At 42.1% G+C, this 14,997-nt stretch overlaps 1 protein-coding gene across 1 annotated transcript in view; it reads right to left on the reverse strand.

Annotated features, from left to right (window-relative positions):
- Window positions 1-4,819, reverse strand: part of LOC106655583 (uncharacterized protein DDB_G0271670-like) — a 36,263-nt gene extending 31,444 nt beyond the window's left edge. The window contains exon 1 of the mRNA XM_014376052.2: window positions 4,730-4,819. The gene's annotated coding sequence lies outside the window, so the exon portion shown is untranslated. The remainder of the gene's footprint in view (window positions 1-4,729) is intronic.
- Between the last annotated feature and the right edge of the window lie 10,178 nt (window positions 4,820-14,997).

Genomic DNA, 14,997 nt, shown 5'->3' on the forward strand with positions numbered 1-14,997 from the left:
GTATGGATACACGCTGTACACCACTTGAAACGTTCCTCTCTCTTTTTCTTTCGGTGAGTGTGTATGTGTGTGGGCTGCAAAGGAGTGGCCTAAATGAGCTAAAAGGAAATACGCTTTCTGCTTATCTGCCGTTGCTCGCACGAGAGGGAGAGAGATGACTACTCTGATTAACTCTCCTGCACACGTGTCGCGCGCTCGCACGTATAGAGACGAGTTTTCGAAATTTAATTAAGCGTATAGGACGAAACAAGCCCGAAAATAAAACCATACAAAAGTCTAATGAAAACTTTTTCCTATATTTGTTATTGTTGTGAGACGTGTTAATGTATATTCACTCATTGAATACGAAATTATTAATTATTATAAAAGTGCACAATGTATAAAGTAAGAAGAAATAAAAAACTGCAAGTAGTGAGCTATTAGATTTAGTCAGACGCGCGCATATAAAAATGGAATTATGTGCACCGTTGAATAATTCTTTCTTCGACACTTTCTCCTTGGTCGTGGTTCTGTCGAAAATTGTTCGCGTTAGGCAAACAACCGAACGAACAAACAAACAAACAAACAAAAAATATCCCCACAAAGTTCGTAACTTTAATCCGTGATTTTTTCGTCACCATCGTCGTTATCTTTTGCTACGTATGATACATCATCGTACACGACTCGTCCGCAACAAGTCTCGGCCTCGAAATTAAGCTCGAGCAAATCGACTACGCCGTATATGCATGCCAAGTTCAAGTATACGCAAGTATGTTCAACACGCGTCTCTTTTCCCCCGAACGTACATAACGCTTTGCGCGCGACACGAAAAGCTCGCGAGATAATAATCGCGTTATTCCATCTCTCTTACTCGCGAGCTCGCGAGCTCCATACGTGTAAGTTAACAGGATCCGAGAAAACCCCAGAAGAGAAAGAGAGACGTATTGTGGTACAAAGTTCAGTGTACAGTGGTGTCGGCTATATATCTATGTAGCAGCAGCAGCATCAGCCCGCGTGAACTGGGTCAACCGAGCTTTCTCTCGCTCCCACACACACATACAGGTAGACACATACATATACACACGAGCTCGTGAGCTTGCAAGAGCGTAGTGCAGTAGCGGATAGTAATAGTAACGGCCGGCTGCGTCGTATAGCGATCACATCTCCATTGTATACCTGCGAGTTCCTATACTATATAACTACTGCTCTCTCTCTCCGACCAGTGATATCCTTTATTTTCGTATCTTTCTTTTTTTCTTCTCTTTCCATTTTTTCGCACACACACACCCTCTCCAGTCGCCCATCGTTGCATAATTACCATCGTTATAACAATGCAATAATAATAATTGACGCTGTATATATACGGTATATACAACTGCAAAACCACCACCGCTGCCACTGCCGCCGCCACACGAGCTTGCGTAAATATATGATTAAAATACAGTACACCACGGGGCGTACGGACGATGAGTTTTTGGCACGCGTCGCAGCGTATATATGTGTGTGTGGGTGCAGTCGCGCGTGCTCGTTATCGGATTGTTATAATACATACATATATACTCGCTGAGCGAAAACAACCAGCCCGTCAACCTCAGCCTGCCTTATATATAACTGTATACTCGCACGCGTCATTTTGTTGAAGGTATATGTGTGTGTGTGTGTGTGCGTGTGTACACACCGCAAGCTATAATTAAGCAATTTCAAAAGCCCGTCGTCGTTCGGAGCGGAGCAGCAGCAGCTATCTCTCTGCCTCTCGAAATTAATGAGACAAATCGTTTGGTAAATAATTGAAGGAGAAAAAAAAACATTTGAATTAAAAGGCTCTTTATCGTGCTCTCTTTCTCTTTCAATTTTTAATACAAAAACGTAAATATATAACGTGCACGTATCGGAGTATAGAAGTAATAACGGGACACGGAAACGAGACGGTATATACAGCTCTGCGGCTTGTTACTCGATCCTAAATAGAGTAAAAGTTTTTCGGAACTCCGGCCGCCTTTATTTTCGCTAAAGTTGAGAAACTCCTCGGTATATTCACCCCGCGCGCTATTGTAAAGGCGCACACGCTTTGTGCGACGTGTGTATAGTATTCCCCGCAACCGTCTTACGAACTCGAAGGGATTTTTTTCTTCTCTCTTGAGCGGCTTACGATACGCGAATATCGTGGAATATATGCATATAGGTAACGAGAGCTTATTTATATCGTCGCTATATCGTTATATACACCAAGCTCGAAAAGTCACGAATAACAAACTAATACGGAACAACATGACTATTTTACGAGATTCATCCCGAATCGGTTGTTGTACATATATATACAGGTGAGAAGGACGTTGACGTTAATAATAGGATATGGATTATCGATTTATACCCTTTGTGTTTGCTCGAGTTCAAATGTGAAGGCGCCCTTTTCACCTGCGCGAGATATATCAGAGCAGACACCTGCAATCTGCATACGCATATATACACGGTGCTGCACACAGTCGATGAATAAACGAGAGATATCTATCATTCCGTTGCATATTGTAGCGGTCGTAGTAGCGGATAGTAATAGCAACATCGGCAGTAGTTTCGGTACATTCGGTATTATATACAGTCAGACGCGATGGCATAGTTGCGATAATAATGCCTCGAGCTTTTAGGCCCTTTATTCCAAAGACGAAGAATGATTCTCGTTCGAAAATTTCTTCGAGATATATACTCGTCGTCGTCTTCTCGGGGGGTTTCTATTATTCATAAAAATGAAATTGGATATTTAATCGCGAGAAGTAGTCGCGACGAATTTTTATTTTTATTTTTTTTCTCAACCGACTGTCTCTGACACAGCTTAAAAGGAAATTTATCAAGGCGAAGACGATTTCGCTAACGTAAATAAATCAGCGACGCGCGGCAATTACGAATCGCTTCAATTAGCCTTTTCAATTAACGCAGAAAAAAGTTCGACCTCTCTCTGGCTCTCTTGCACAACGCGGCAACTCCGCCGCGACGACGACGACGACGACGACGACGACGACAGACAGACAGACAGATTTGACGAGGTTAATACGGTAAATGAAATGAAGAATAAAAAAAAGAAGAAGAAAGAAATAGAGCGAAAATCAGGAAACAAAAGCAAAGTTTCCTCGCAGCAGCTGCAGCGGAGGAGTCACGATCATCGGCTCGAGTGTACGCGCGATTTAGTTTGCTCATTATCGTTGCCGCCGCCGCCGCTTGCCACGTCGTCTCGTCGCTATTCAACTGCGAGAAAGTTGTATAGTGGGTAGTAGTAGTTAGTAAAACAGAGAAAGAAAAGAAGTTCAACGAAAAAACAATAAAACTTTTTTTTTTTACTCCTTCATCGCCCTTTTCTTATCTTTCTCCCCCTCTGCCTCCCTCCGACGATCGTCGTCGCCTCTTGATAATTGAGAGCTCGGTGCGCGGCTAAGAATATCCATATACCAATTTGTGTACCACACGTTTGACCTGCACTACGCAATATAAAGAAAAATAAAATGACAACAACAATGATGGTATATAAAACAGTATAATACAGGGAATCGTCGTCCGTGTACAAGACTCCATATTACGATCGGACTTGGCTCGAGCTCGCTAAATAAAAAGTCATGCTTCGAAGGGCTACTGCTGCTAATCGTGACCTGGCACGAGGGAGGGAAACAGAGAGAGAGAGAGAGAGAGAGAGACGCCGCAGGACGTTGACACTATTATTACCCTCGGTAAAATACGTATATACGTTGTATTATCGATTGGGTATATTTCCCTCTGTGTGTACTGTATACAATGTAAAATACACCTCGTTGTATATATACGCCAGATCTTGGTTTGCAGTCAAAGGGCGATAAAAAAAATAACTCCGTTTTTTATCATTCGCGTTTATATCTATCCACAGAGACGAAGGGAGATATATGCTTGGTAAGGAGTAGCGCCGAGAGCTATTGCGTATTACACGGACGAAATTGGGGTTTTAGGTACATTCTTGTCGAGTGTCACACGTTACTACCATTGTCATGTGGCTCGTATGTGTCACACGAGGGAGGTAGTCAACACAACGAGAGATACGAGACTTTCTCTTATGTATAAAATGCGAATCGATACTAAACGTGCTCCAAAGATACAGAACGAGACGGATCGAAATTGCGAACTTTTCAAGTGCCTATAACCACAGCAGGGAGATACCGAAGAGCCGCTTGTAATACACACACGTTTATTTTTCATCCAGATAACTATCATAATCGTCAAGCGGAAGAGCGGGGACGTGCTTCAATTTTATTATATATGAAAAAAAAATGTCACGGTTTCGTTGATGCACACACGCACGCGAGCTCCCGTTTCATTCACACGTTTATAATTCCATCGCGTATTCGGTATACGTATAACTTAAAATATGCACAGCGTAATTGAATCGACGCGCGAGTCTTTAATAATAACAGTGATTCCGATAAGCCCCCCTATACTACACCCCCCCACCCAGTCGGCGTATACCGACTTGTACCGAGCCGTATTATACGTTTTATTATACACACATATTACAATTACACGTTGCGCGTGTGTGTGTACAATTGCACACTGCACGTGGACGCCGCGATGATTATCGCACGTGCGCCGTATATACCCGCGATCGTGTGCAATCGCACGCGCGACACGTTGTAACGAAACAAGTATATAATGTAATATAATATACAATGTGATCGCTTGTATAAATTTTCATTGAAACACCGGCGCCTTTCGTTACGCCTGTGTAACAACGACTTACCCCGTGCGCTGTGTATTACGAAGTCGCTGCTATTCGGCGTCTGAGCTATACTAGCCAGCGGTATCACTTGTAACACAACGCGTATATTGGGTGCAGGAATCACGAGATGATGCTCGCTCCACGCATGCACATGTGTGCACTGACTGACACTGATCACTCCGTTTTTGTAATGCTGTACACGTGCTGGTGCTGTGTGTCGCAAATGCAATAGCTCCAGCTTTTGTGCTCCGCACTTTTGCGTAATTATCACTATAATCGAGAGAGATATAAATCGTTATTACCCTACGATCACACACAGTACACACACACACACACAGTCGAGTAGTGAGAGAGAACCTCGCGAATCACTCGAATACGGTTGAATTAACGATGCACACGCGTATACACATACACTACACACGCTTGACACACAGACGTAAACCTATATACGTCGCTGTGCGAGGAGCAACAGTTTACGAGCTCGCGCGCGCGCGCGGGGGGCTGTCAACTATACACAGTTATAACTCCTCTTTGCCCACTGTGCGTATTTTATTATATCTATATTAAATTAATATGTCAGCTGCCACAGTACGATATACGCAAATTGCACGCGTGAGACGAATTTTGCACGTCGTTTGTATAATGTACACGAACGTTTCGAAGCATCAAACGAAACACCGCTACGATGCTATACTATTATTTACTCCCAACGGTGTTGTACAAGCCGTATATATATAACAATGATTACCGCACTCGTATATATCTATATATACGTTTACGTTCTCCACTATATAATGCACTGTTTATACTGGCGACTCGTTGACACAAACGGCCGTGCGTTTGTTATATATCACTATATATATCTCGTGCTCGTGTCGTCGTTGTACTGATGCACCGACGACGGACGATACAACGTCTCCCTTAGTCTGGATAATCGAGGACAGCGGTTGTTGGACGAGCCCGCGTACGAACGATGCTGTACGGCCCTGCTGCAATTGTTATCGTTCCAAAGTCGACGGTTACGCGTTGTTGCGCGTTCGACGCTGCTGCTACGATAACTACTACCAGTAGCTGTTACGGTGCCGTCGCGCGAAGAATGCATGATGACAATAACGATGAAGCTTCTTCGTCAACGTGACGGAGTCGCATGAGAGGTTCTTTTTCAGTTGCTGCTGAGCAACGATCGAATCGTACGAAGCAGCGGCTGCCTCGAGAGCTTACTATACTTGTTATATACTCGTAAGCTCATCCGCCAATTGCCTTCGTTACTATATAGACACTCGATCATTGGGAGTTGAGGCCGGCCCCTCCGCTCCTCGCTCCTGTGTGTGTTCGTTCGTTTCTGGACATGTAAATATCCCTGGGTATACGATAACGCACGATATATAATATAATAAGGACGTGCAGCTCTACGTCGACGACGACGTATGCTGCACAGCCCGCGCGCACCACCACTGAAACTACTGCCTACTTCGAGACCGTGCACAGGTGCCAGTTCTATGTATCGGTTCTATATAACATATATATCTATATATACGAAACCACGCAGCGCCGCGAGCCTGGCAGTCGTGTATATGGCACACAGTGCACAGGCAGTTTTGCGTTGAGATGCGCGCAGCACCCCCTCGCGGGCGCATGCGTCGCTCGCGGACTAGCAGCAGCTCTCGTCTAGTTCGCTCCTCTCTCTCTCTCTCTCTTTCTCTCTTTCTATCTTGCCGAGTTTATATATATATATAGGGCGATTCACGTAGTAGAGCCTCGTGCATACACACACACACATATATAGGCTGGTATAGAGAGTAAGAGAGTAAGAGAGAGAGGAAAGTTCGCGATTCTCGCGCCGATCTCGGCCGTGTCATGCTGCTGCTGCTGCGCAGCGAGAGAGAGAGAGAGAGAGATTCGTGTGTTGAACGTCTAGGGAAGCTGGGTCACTGGGTTGCAGCAGCAGCGTTGGGTTTTATATATGTATCATGTGTATATACCTATATATATAAAGTCACCGAGCTACAAATGTGTAGTGCACTATATATAGGTTGTATGTATGTGTGTGGGTGTGTGCGTTATAGAGAATGAGGATGGTGGTGGTGGTACTGTATATTATATCGTCACCCCGCAAGGTGCAGAAAGGTTTGTCGTTTTAAATTCTTATAGGCCGAACGATCGAACAATAGCTTAATAAATTTGTTCGAGTCATTACAAGAGTTCGATCCAATCTTAAAAAATTTTCTCACGGCATTTGAAATTATTTAATTTGCTATTTTTGCCCATTTTTTCATAATGTTCCACCAGTGAGATAGAATCGAATTCCGAGCTTAATGACATCGCCCCAGTGGTTTTGCTCACTTCAAAGTAATTACTTTCAAAAATTCAGAAAAAAAAAACATTGCGCTATTTCATATCTGTTGCGGAAAAAATTTGGCGAGCTTAAGATCAATCTGCATTTTTGTACTCGTTTTGACGCTATTAAAGTATTTACGGGGTGCGTGGATTTGTCATCACTGAGATACAGTCGTTTCTCCTATCGAGGGAACTAGTCCGGGCGCTGGTGACATTTTAGTGAACTTGCGAGATCCCCTCGGCGAGTTGACGGATTTCTATGTTTTTTGGTCAATTTTTTGTTTTAAACAAATTAATTGTTTAAACGGACATATCTTGTAAAATATTGAAGATAGATTGAAACAATTTGTTTTTATTTCATTCATCTTCAAAACAAAGAAATTCAATTAAATTAATTGAAAATCCGTCCACTAGAAAAAAAGTTATGCAATAATTAGTGTAAAATTCCTAGAAATACGTCTTTTTTCATCTTTCAACCTCTGTAACTTGGCTCGTTTTGGTGCGATCGAGCTCATCGACGTCTCATTTTAAAGGTAATAGCCTACAGAATGATGTAAAATAATTTTTATGTTAGTCAAATTGTTTATATTGCAGTCTGTAGACGTGTATAAACGTAATTTTATGGCTCTGACGTACTTTCCATTTGTTTATACGCGTTTTTTTGCTGAGATAAATTATTAAAGCAACGTGGCAACTCAGTTCAAACGAAAGTACATCAAAAAATTGAAAATTTTAAGCTGTTTTGAAAAGGTAATCGGCCAAGTAGACGCCAAGTTACAGCCTTCTGAGTTTGAGCGTAGAAACGAGCGAGCGCTTAGAGCGCGCACACTGAGGCAACAGGCAACAGCTTATGCTATATGTGTCGTCCTACGATAAACAACCAAACCCGATTCATGAATACGCTCACGCAGATGTGCTAGAGCGAGAGAGAGAGACGCAGAGGTACACGACATTACAGGGCCGTTTACATCTACTATATATAGGCACGAGTGGCCCCCACTAGAATTACACTTTGTAACCGCCATCGAATCGAATGAATTCTAATACTGTACATAGCTCGAGCTATATTTAAAATCGTATTGAATACGCACATCCTATTCAGTACACGTTGTAAAGCCACAGAATGAACAACTAAAAAAAATGTCATCGTTTGCATCTAGTTGTTTTCGCTAACAAAAAAACAAAAATTAAAAATATCTCAAATTATTGACAATCGTAGTGGGTTGTAAGTGAGTGCGTCATCAGTGAGTTCATTGAGTGATCTAAACAATGTCCGAGTCCGACGAATTTTTCGAGGAAGTGAAGAGCTTGCGCAAAAATTTCAATTTGGAAATCTTTGAAGAGCGATACAAATTTCTCTGTAAACTCGAACCTTTGATCTCGTCGGGACAACTCGCGAAGAGTATAAATGAAATTTTTCAGCCGAGTGAAATGGACGATCTCATCGCGACCTCGGTGCGCGACAGAATGACAAACGGCAGCGCGGGAAGAACATTCATCGATTTCATAATTCGAATCGGCTACAAAGACGAGCCCAGAGTCGACGCGGAGGGCAAGCCAATTTCGCATTATCGCGCGACACCGTTGCATCGCGCAACCAAATACCAAGGCGCTCGTAGCGATCCCGACGCGTTCAGATGTTTGTTCGAGATATACGACGACGCGTTCGACGCGAATCACAGCGACGAGGACGGATTGACGCATTTCCATGTGGCCTGCCAGTTCGGCTGCGACGAAGCCGTAGAGAGATTCCTCGAGCTCGGCCGGGTGGATCCCGATCGGCCGGTGCCGAAAACCGGCGATTCGCCGCTGCACTTGGCCGCGGCGGGTCATTATTGCGGCGTCTCCGCGAAAAAGATCTACCGAGCGCTGCTGAAACACGGCGCCGATCCGAACTCGATCAACGAGCGAGGTTCGACCCCGCTGCAAATTTTATGCGGCTCTTTCGATCGCGATAAATCCAAGCTCGAGTTGGCGAAGATACTGCTCGAGGTCAGCGAAGAAAATCATCGAGCGGTAACGGTCGACGCTCGGGACGATTCGGGCATCGTACCGTTAATCCACGCGATCGACGCGGGCTCCGCAGAGTTGACCGAGATGCTGCTGAGGAGAGGCGCGAATCCCGACGCGGCCGACGACGGGGGCACCACGGCCTTGCACGCCATCTGCGAGAAATGGAACGCCGCGAAATCCTTCCAGTTCTTGCGGCTGTTCTTCGAGATAAACGACGAGAGAGATCGGGAGGTGCGGGTGGACGCGCGAGACAAGTCGGGCCGGACGCCGCTGCACCGGGCCCTGGATCGCGGCCACTGGAGAACGGTCGAGTCGCTGCTGCGTAGAGGATCGGATCCGAACTCGGCCGACAACGACGGACGGACCGCTCTGCACGTTATCTGTCAGAAAGACGGCGATGTACTACGACGCGCCGCGGATCTGCACAACGAGATGGCCAGGATATTTTTCGAGACCAGCGACGAACGGAATCTAAGGTTGCGCATCGACGCCCGCGACAAGTTGGGCAGGACGCCGCTTCAGCTGGCCGTGGCGAATCTCAAGCCGAGCCTGGTCGACGAGCTTCTGAGTCGTGGCGCCCAACCCGCCGGCTTCGTTGCTCCCAACGAGAGTCAATTCCGCACGATCGAACCTTGGGATATGAGCGCGAGATTAAAAAAAGTGACGGACGCGTGGACCATTATCGACAGCCTCGAGAAGGCGGGCTACGAGTTGGACCGTAGCGACGCCCTGACGCTCATGAAAACCTTCCACAAGTACGGATTGTTCAAGAAGTCGAGGGAGCTCGAGGAATTTTCGCGCAGAGACCCGCACTTCGTGTGCTTGGCCAAAACCTTGATGACGGATCAGGATGGATTGATCCTGTTCAACGTGTCCACTGGGACCTATGGATGCCTCTTTCATCGTAATCTCTACGACTTTGTTCACTCCGAGGTGTTTTCTTCGCTTCCCCACGAGCGTCGGAAGATCGGTTACGCGTGGTTGGGCGAAGAGCTGTTGAGGAAATTTTTCCGCAGCTGGGCGCTGGATTGTTTCTGGGAGCTGATGGGATGCAGGCTGCCGATCGAGTGCTGCGAAAACATCATCGACGAATCGTTCGTGACGGAAGATTTGTATCACATTTGCTTGGCGGCAACGGGCCAGAGCTGATTTTATTAAATATGAAATGAGAAAAAATTAATTCATCGATGATTTTTATTCAATACCCCTTTTCAACATTGCTAGAATAAGAGTCCACAATATTTGCAACAATAATTTTATAGTATCTCATTTCGTCAGTATAAAAGGACAGGATAACGTATAACGATTTTGGAAATTTACGAGTCGCAGTTTTTGGCGCCGCGGAGAGAGCTAACTGGGCGAGTAATAATTCTAAAATTTTCGATTGAAATAAAATATATTTAGTCATCCGTAAATATTCGATACTTTAACAACAAAATTATCTTGATTTAGCTAAAATATCTATTGAAATCGAGGAATGTGGGTCGCGCTTCACATTGCAAGTATGACAGTAATACATATAAAATAATAAAACAAACTTGAAAAAGCAGTGGCGACAGGCTCTCCTCACATACTTTGTGTTTGAGATTCTTAACTTTCTTAACGTTTTTATCGAAAATTGATAAGCGATATAAAAAATCAGAATGCGCCATTAGATTCGTCGAAAAAAATCCAATCGATATGTCATATATGGATAGAAAAAAACTATTCTGACTTTCAGTGAAATCTCAAGATTTCAAGTTTTTATTTTTTTTTCTACTGTGCGCATGCAATTGTGCTAGAAAAGAATATTAAAAAATTGTCTTATTTTCAGCTCGTATTCGTGTACCGCACCTTATGGACTAAAGATCCACGCCACTTACAAACATGTCGGTCTTCATCGTTGATTTTGAAGTAATAAAATATGATTGAATACGCGAAAAATTTGAGAAACGATATCAAATTAAAGTACTGTGATAAAGTCAAGTGCATAGATTCTATATAGATCCTTACACAATTGCCGAAAGAATGATTGCTGAAGATGATAGAACGTTGCCAAAAGTACGGATATTTGATATCCAATCTTACGTTGTTTTTACGCATAGCGCGTATGCTAATCAACAATTAAAAACTTACAAATCATTAGAAGCACACAGATATTATATCTCAAAGTTTGTTAGCAGCATAAGACGTATAAAACTCAATATTTATTATGTTGTACTTGCCAAGGTTATTAGTTTTCATTGGAAGTGGTATATCGTGGAATTTTTCGATTATTTATTTTTTTTTTGTATTTCTCATCGCAGTTCAAACATTCTCAAAAGCTTAATGAAAAAGAGTCACATTCATGGATAATTTCATTCGAAAAGGCATAGGTGCAGACAGCTTATTGTGACTATGTGACAGGATTGGGCGAAGTCTGCAGTCACACTACAGCCGTATTATTTTACTTGCATTTACATGAATCGGATTCATTATCTTGCACAGACACATCTTGCAAGTGGACAGTCCCCCCAAACACTAAGAAAGTAGAGTTTAATGAAGTTCGAGCTATGAATTGGAGCAGACAATGCTTATCCTACGAGAGTACAGTATAATTTATTATAAAAACAAATTTTTACGGCTTGCAAATGCCTGACGCCAGACGCGAACTATTACATGTTGTTTATCTTTCGTGCCATGTATAACAAGAGAGAGGAGAGACAGACGCACTGCCTAATTCACGTGTGCACAAACTTGGCGCGTATCAATTAACTTATACATTCATTTCCATTTTGCCTTATACATTCGTACGTATGACTTATACATTCATTTCCATTTTGCCACTTGCAGATTTCCAGGTAGTCGTACGATCGCCATCTGGCGGTGGATGCTGTCTCTAGTTACAATTGAACTCTCATACATTTTTTGAGAAGTTAAAGCAGAAAATAAATCAGTATTGAAAGATCAGAACATTTCAATCGAATTGTTTTAATTAGGTTTTATAATTAAATGTTATTTCTTCATTTTTTCATTGAATATCATTGTTATGTTTGTATCTCTATGACTTTTTTTGTATAGTTTAAGTAAATAAGAGTATTCGGTATTGATTCATTACTTTTTAACGAAGGTTCATGCATACTGTAAACTTAATTTAAAAAATTTCTTAAGTTACTCCAAATGCAGCAGCAGCATTGCATGTCATCAACCCTTTTGCTGATCAATGAGCAGCATTAAAAATGGTCCTTTACTTCCACGATTTTTGGGGAGCTTAATTCATCCATTAGATATGCTCAAGTACTCTCTGGAATATTTAAGAAGAATCTAAATGCAATAGACGATCAACGAAGAGCAACAAGACAGCGTTTTTGAAGCTACACTTGATCGGATTGATAGTCCTATTTTATTTGAGCTGCAGGCTGGTCAAATCACAGATTCTTTTTTCATGAGTACATGTATAAATCCTATAGAGCAGTTTTCAATGACTCTTATCAGAACCAATTACTATCCAGCAAAAGTTCATGTCATGTTACCTGGTAAGGCTTACAGACTATCGCACAAAATAAAAGCTCGAGATGATTATTTTCAGCATGAAAGAATCGCATAAAAATTAACGAGTACTTTATTCTGGACTAATAATTTGCAAGAATTCTTCACATTTTGCAGCTCTTCCGGATTATTTAATTGGGTGCGTATGCTACGAGAGGGCAGGCTCTTTGAAATTCTATGAAATATTTTGAATGTTACTTTTATTATTAAAACAATCAAAACACAGGGAACGTCGACAACATAAACATTGAACAAATGGATTCAACATAAACATTGAACCAATGGAATGGATGGAACGAATGGTTCTATTAACATTAGCTCGGCACTCACAGCCCATTTGATCAGTGTTTATCACAAAATCAAGATCATATTTATAATACTAAAAAAAGGGTGGAAAATGATACATTTTGAAGTGTTTAAAGTACAATATTGAAAATTCTTTCAGGGATATAGGTCATTTAGTGGCTGAAAATGAATTCATAGATTACGAAAAAAACCCCAACTAAAAACGCGTTAAAATGCTTATTGATTTATTTAGCATAATTTATTGTCTCCGAAAAACGCATTTACCGAGGCTCGATTTACCGACAGGTTTGACACTCGATGCTGTTGTCCGATCGCAATAACGAATTGAGCCTAGCTTCCGACCAGCTGGCCGTCGTCGAGTGCCCCGAAACTAGGAAAGATACCGATTGGACCGAGGCAACGCCTTGACTATAGTGAAATTATTTAAGATAAGCTCGAAAAATCCATAGGTAAATTATTAAATTATCACACGTAATCCGATGACGCAAAGCGTCACACTGTAGGAACGCAGCTGAGCAACTGGTCGCAATTTCATTATACGCATATATGCGCGATATGCAAGCGGACGGATCAAGAGCGCAGCCTCGCGCAAGCTCGATTGATTTTATCGTTCGCGTTCGGTTATGCTGCTATACACGTATAGACATATCTATACACGTGCTTCTTCGTGTATTAGACGAGCTCGCGTGTAAAAATGGAAGCACGGGAGGTGGAGGGGATGACGCGGATTCGCGCGTCATTCGCGATGAAATTCCAACAGGTGGTGTATCGTATAGTTGTGTACGTGAAATATAATGAGACACGTGCGCGGGGACGAAAAAGTACAAAGGCAAAAAATGATAAAAAAAATGTACGCATCGATGCTGCGTGTGAGATTACACGCGTAGATGGTGCGCGTCGAAAGGTGAAAAGAATAGAATGTCAAAGGAAGGATTTATGTACGCACGAGTAATGCAATACGTCAACGCATTAATGACAACGATTTTAAGAAAAAAGTATCGCAGTAAAATAAAACAGAATAATTCGATTATCGAATGCTTGTTTCGTTGAATATTTTTTGTATCTCAAAAGGTATTTTATGTGCGGCTGGGTCAGTCGTTTCGGTTACTCGACTATACATAGGTATGCGTGCGATCGGGCGCTGAGGGAGTTTACGGGCGAAGACGCAACAATTGGGAGTTTGAGCTTGCTCCGCCTGTCCCTTGTGAATTTATCAAAAGTCGCCCAATGTAAATAACACGGGATTGAGAGAACTTTTTCCGTATATACAGTGGAACTATACGGCGCTTAGAGCCTTTGAAGCTCGGGGAACGATTAAAAAGTCAATAGAGCACAGCTTCAACTTTATTGTCGTGTAAGTGTAATAAATCATGCCGTCTAGGTGGTCAAAGAGGGTAAATTTTTCTTCAGATTTTTTAGCGTTACTTGAATTTCATTAATTATTCTTAGGAATAGTTCGACCATGAAAATTATTTTTTCATATTTGTCGACTATAGTTTTCTTGTTTTTGGCGAAGCCAAATTTTCTGTTGGAGTTTTTGTGAAAGTACTTACAAAATTACTTAGTAAGTACTTTGTTAGTTTTAGAAGGAGAAGAAAATTCCTCCAGAGAATCGTATCCAAGTTAAAATATTCTATTGTTTCAAATATTGTAAGAATCATTAGTGAATAGATAAATCGGTTACTCAATCGTAAACAATAATATCATAATCAATTTTGACAACGTCTCCCGACACACTGATCATTACTGATCAAGTCACATTACCAAAAGACCAATTTTACTAATTTAATTTTCGTATCACTAAATAGGATACATCATTTAATTTAGTCTCCGAAATGGATAAAAGTGTGGAAAAGTCCGAAGAAGTTGTCTCGAAAAATAATTTGCGTGAACACGACGTTGTTGTTTCAGACGACAAACAATACGTTTGTGATATTTGTCAGGAAGCATTTACACTAGAATCAAGTATGATAACACATCGAGAGACAATTCACAATGAACGAAAAGATTACTTTTGCGATAAGTGTGAGAAGAAATTTGAGTTCCGAAGTCATTTGAGTAGACACCAAATGTCAGAACACAAAAATTGCCACGATTTTGCATGCGACAGATGCGACAAGAAATTT

The sequence above is a fragment of the Trichogramma pretiosum genome, unplaced genomic scaffold, assembly GCF_000599845.2.
Source record: "Trichogramma pretiosum strain Unisexual culture from Peru unplaced genomic scaffold, Tpre_2.0 scaffold120, whole genome shotgun sequence".
Lineage (NCBI taxonomy): Eukaryota > Metazoa > Arthropoda > Insecta > Hymenoptera > Trichogrammatidae > Trichogramma > Trichogramma pretiosum.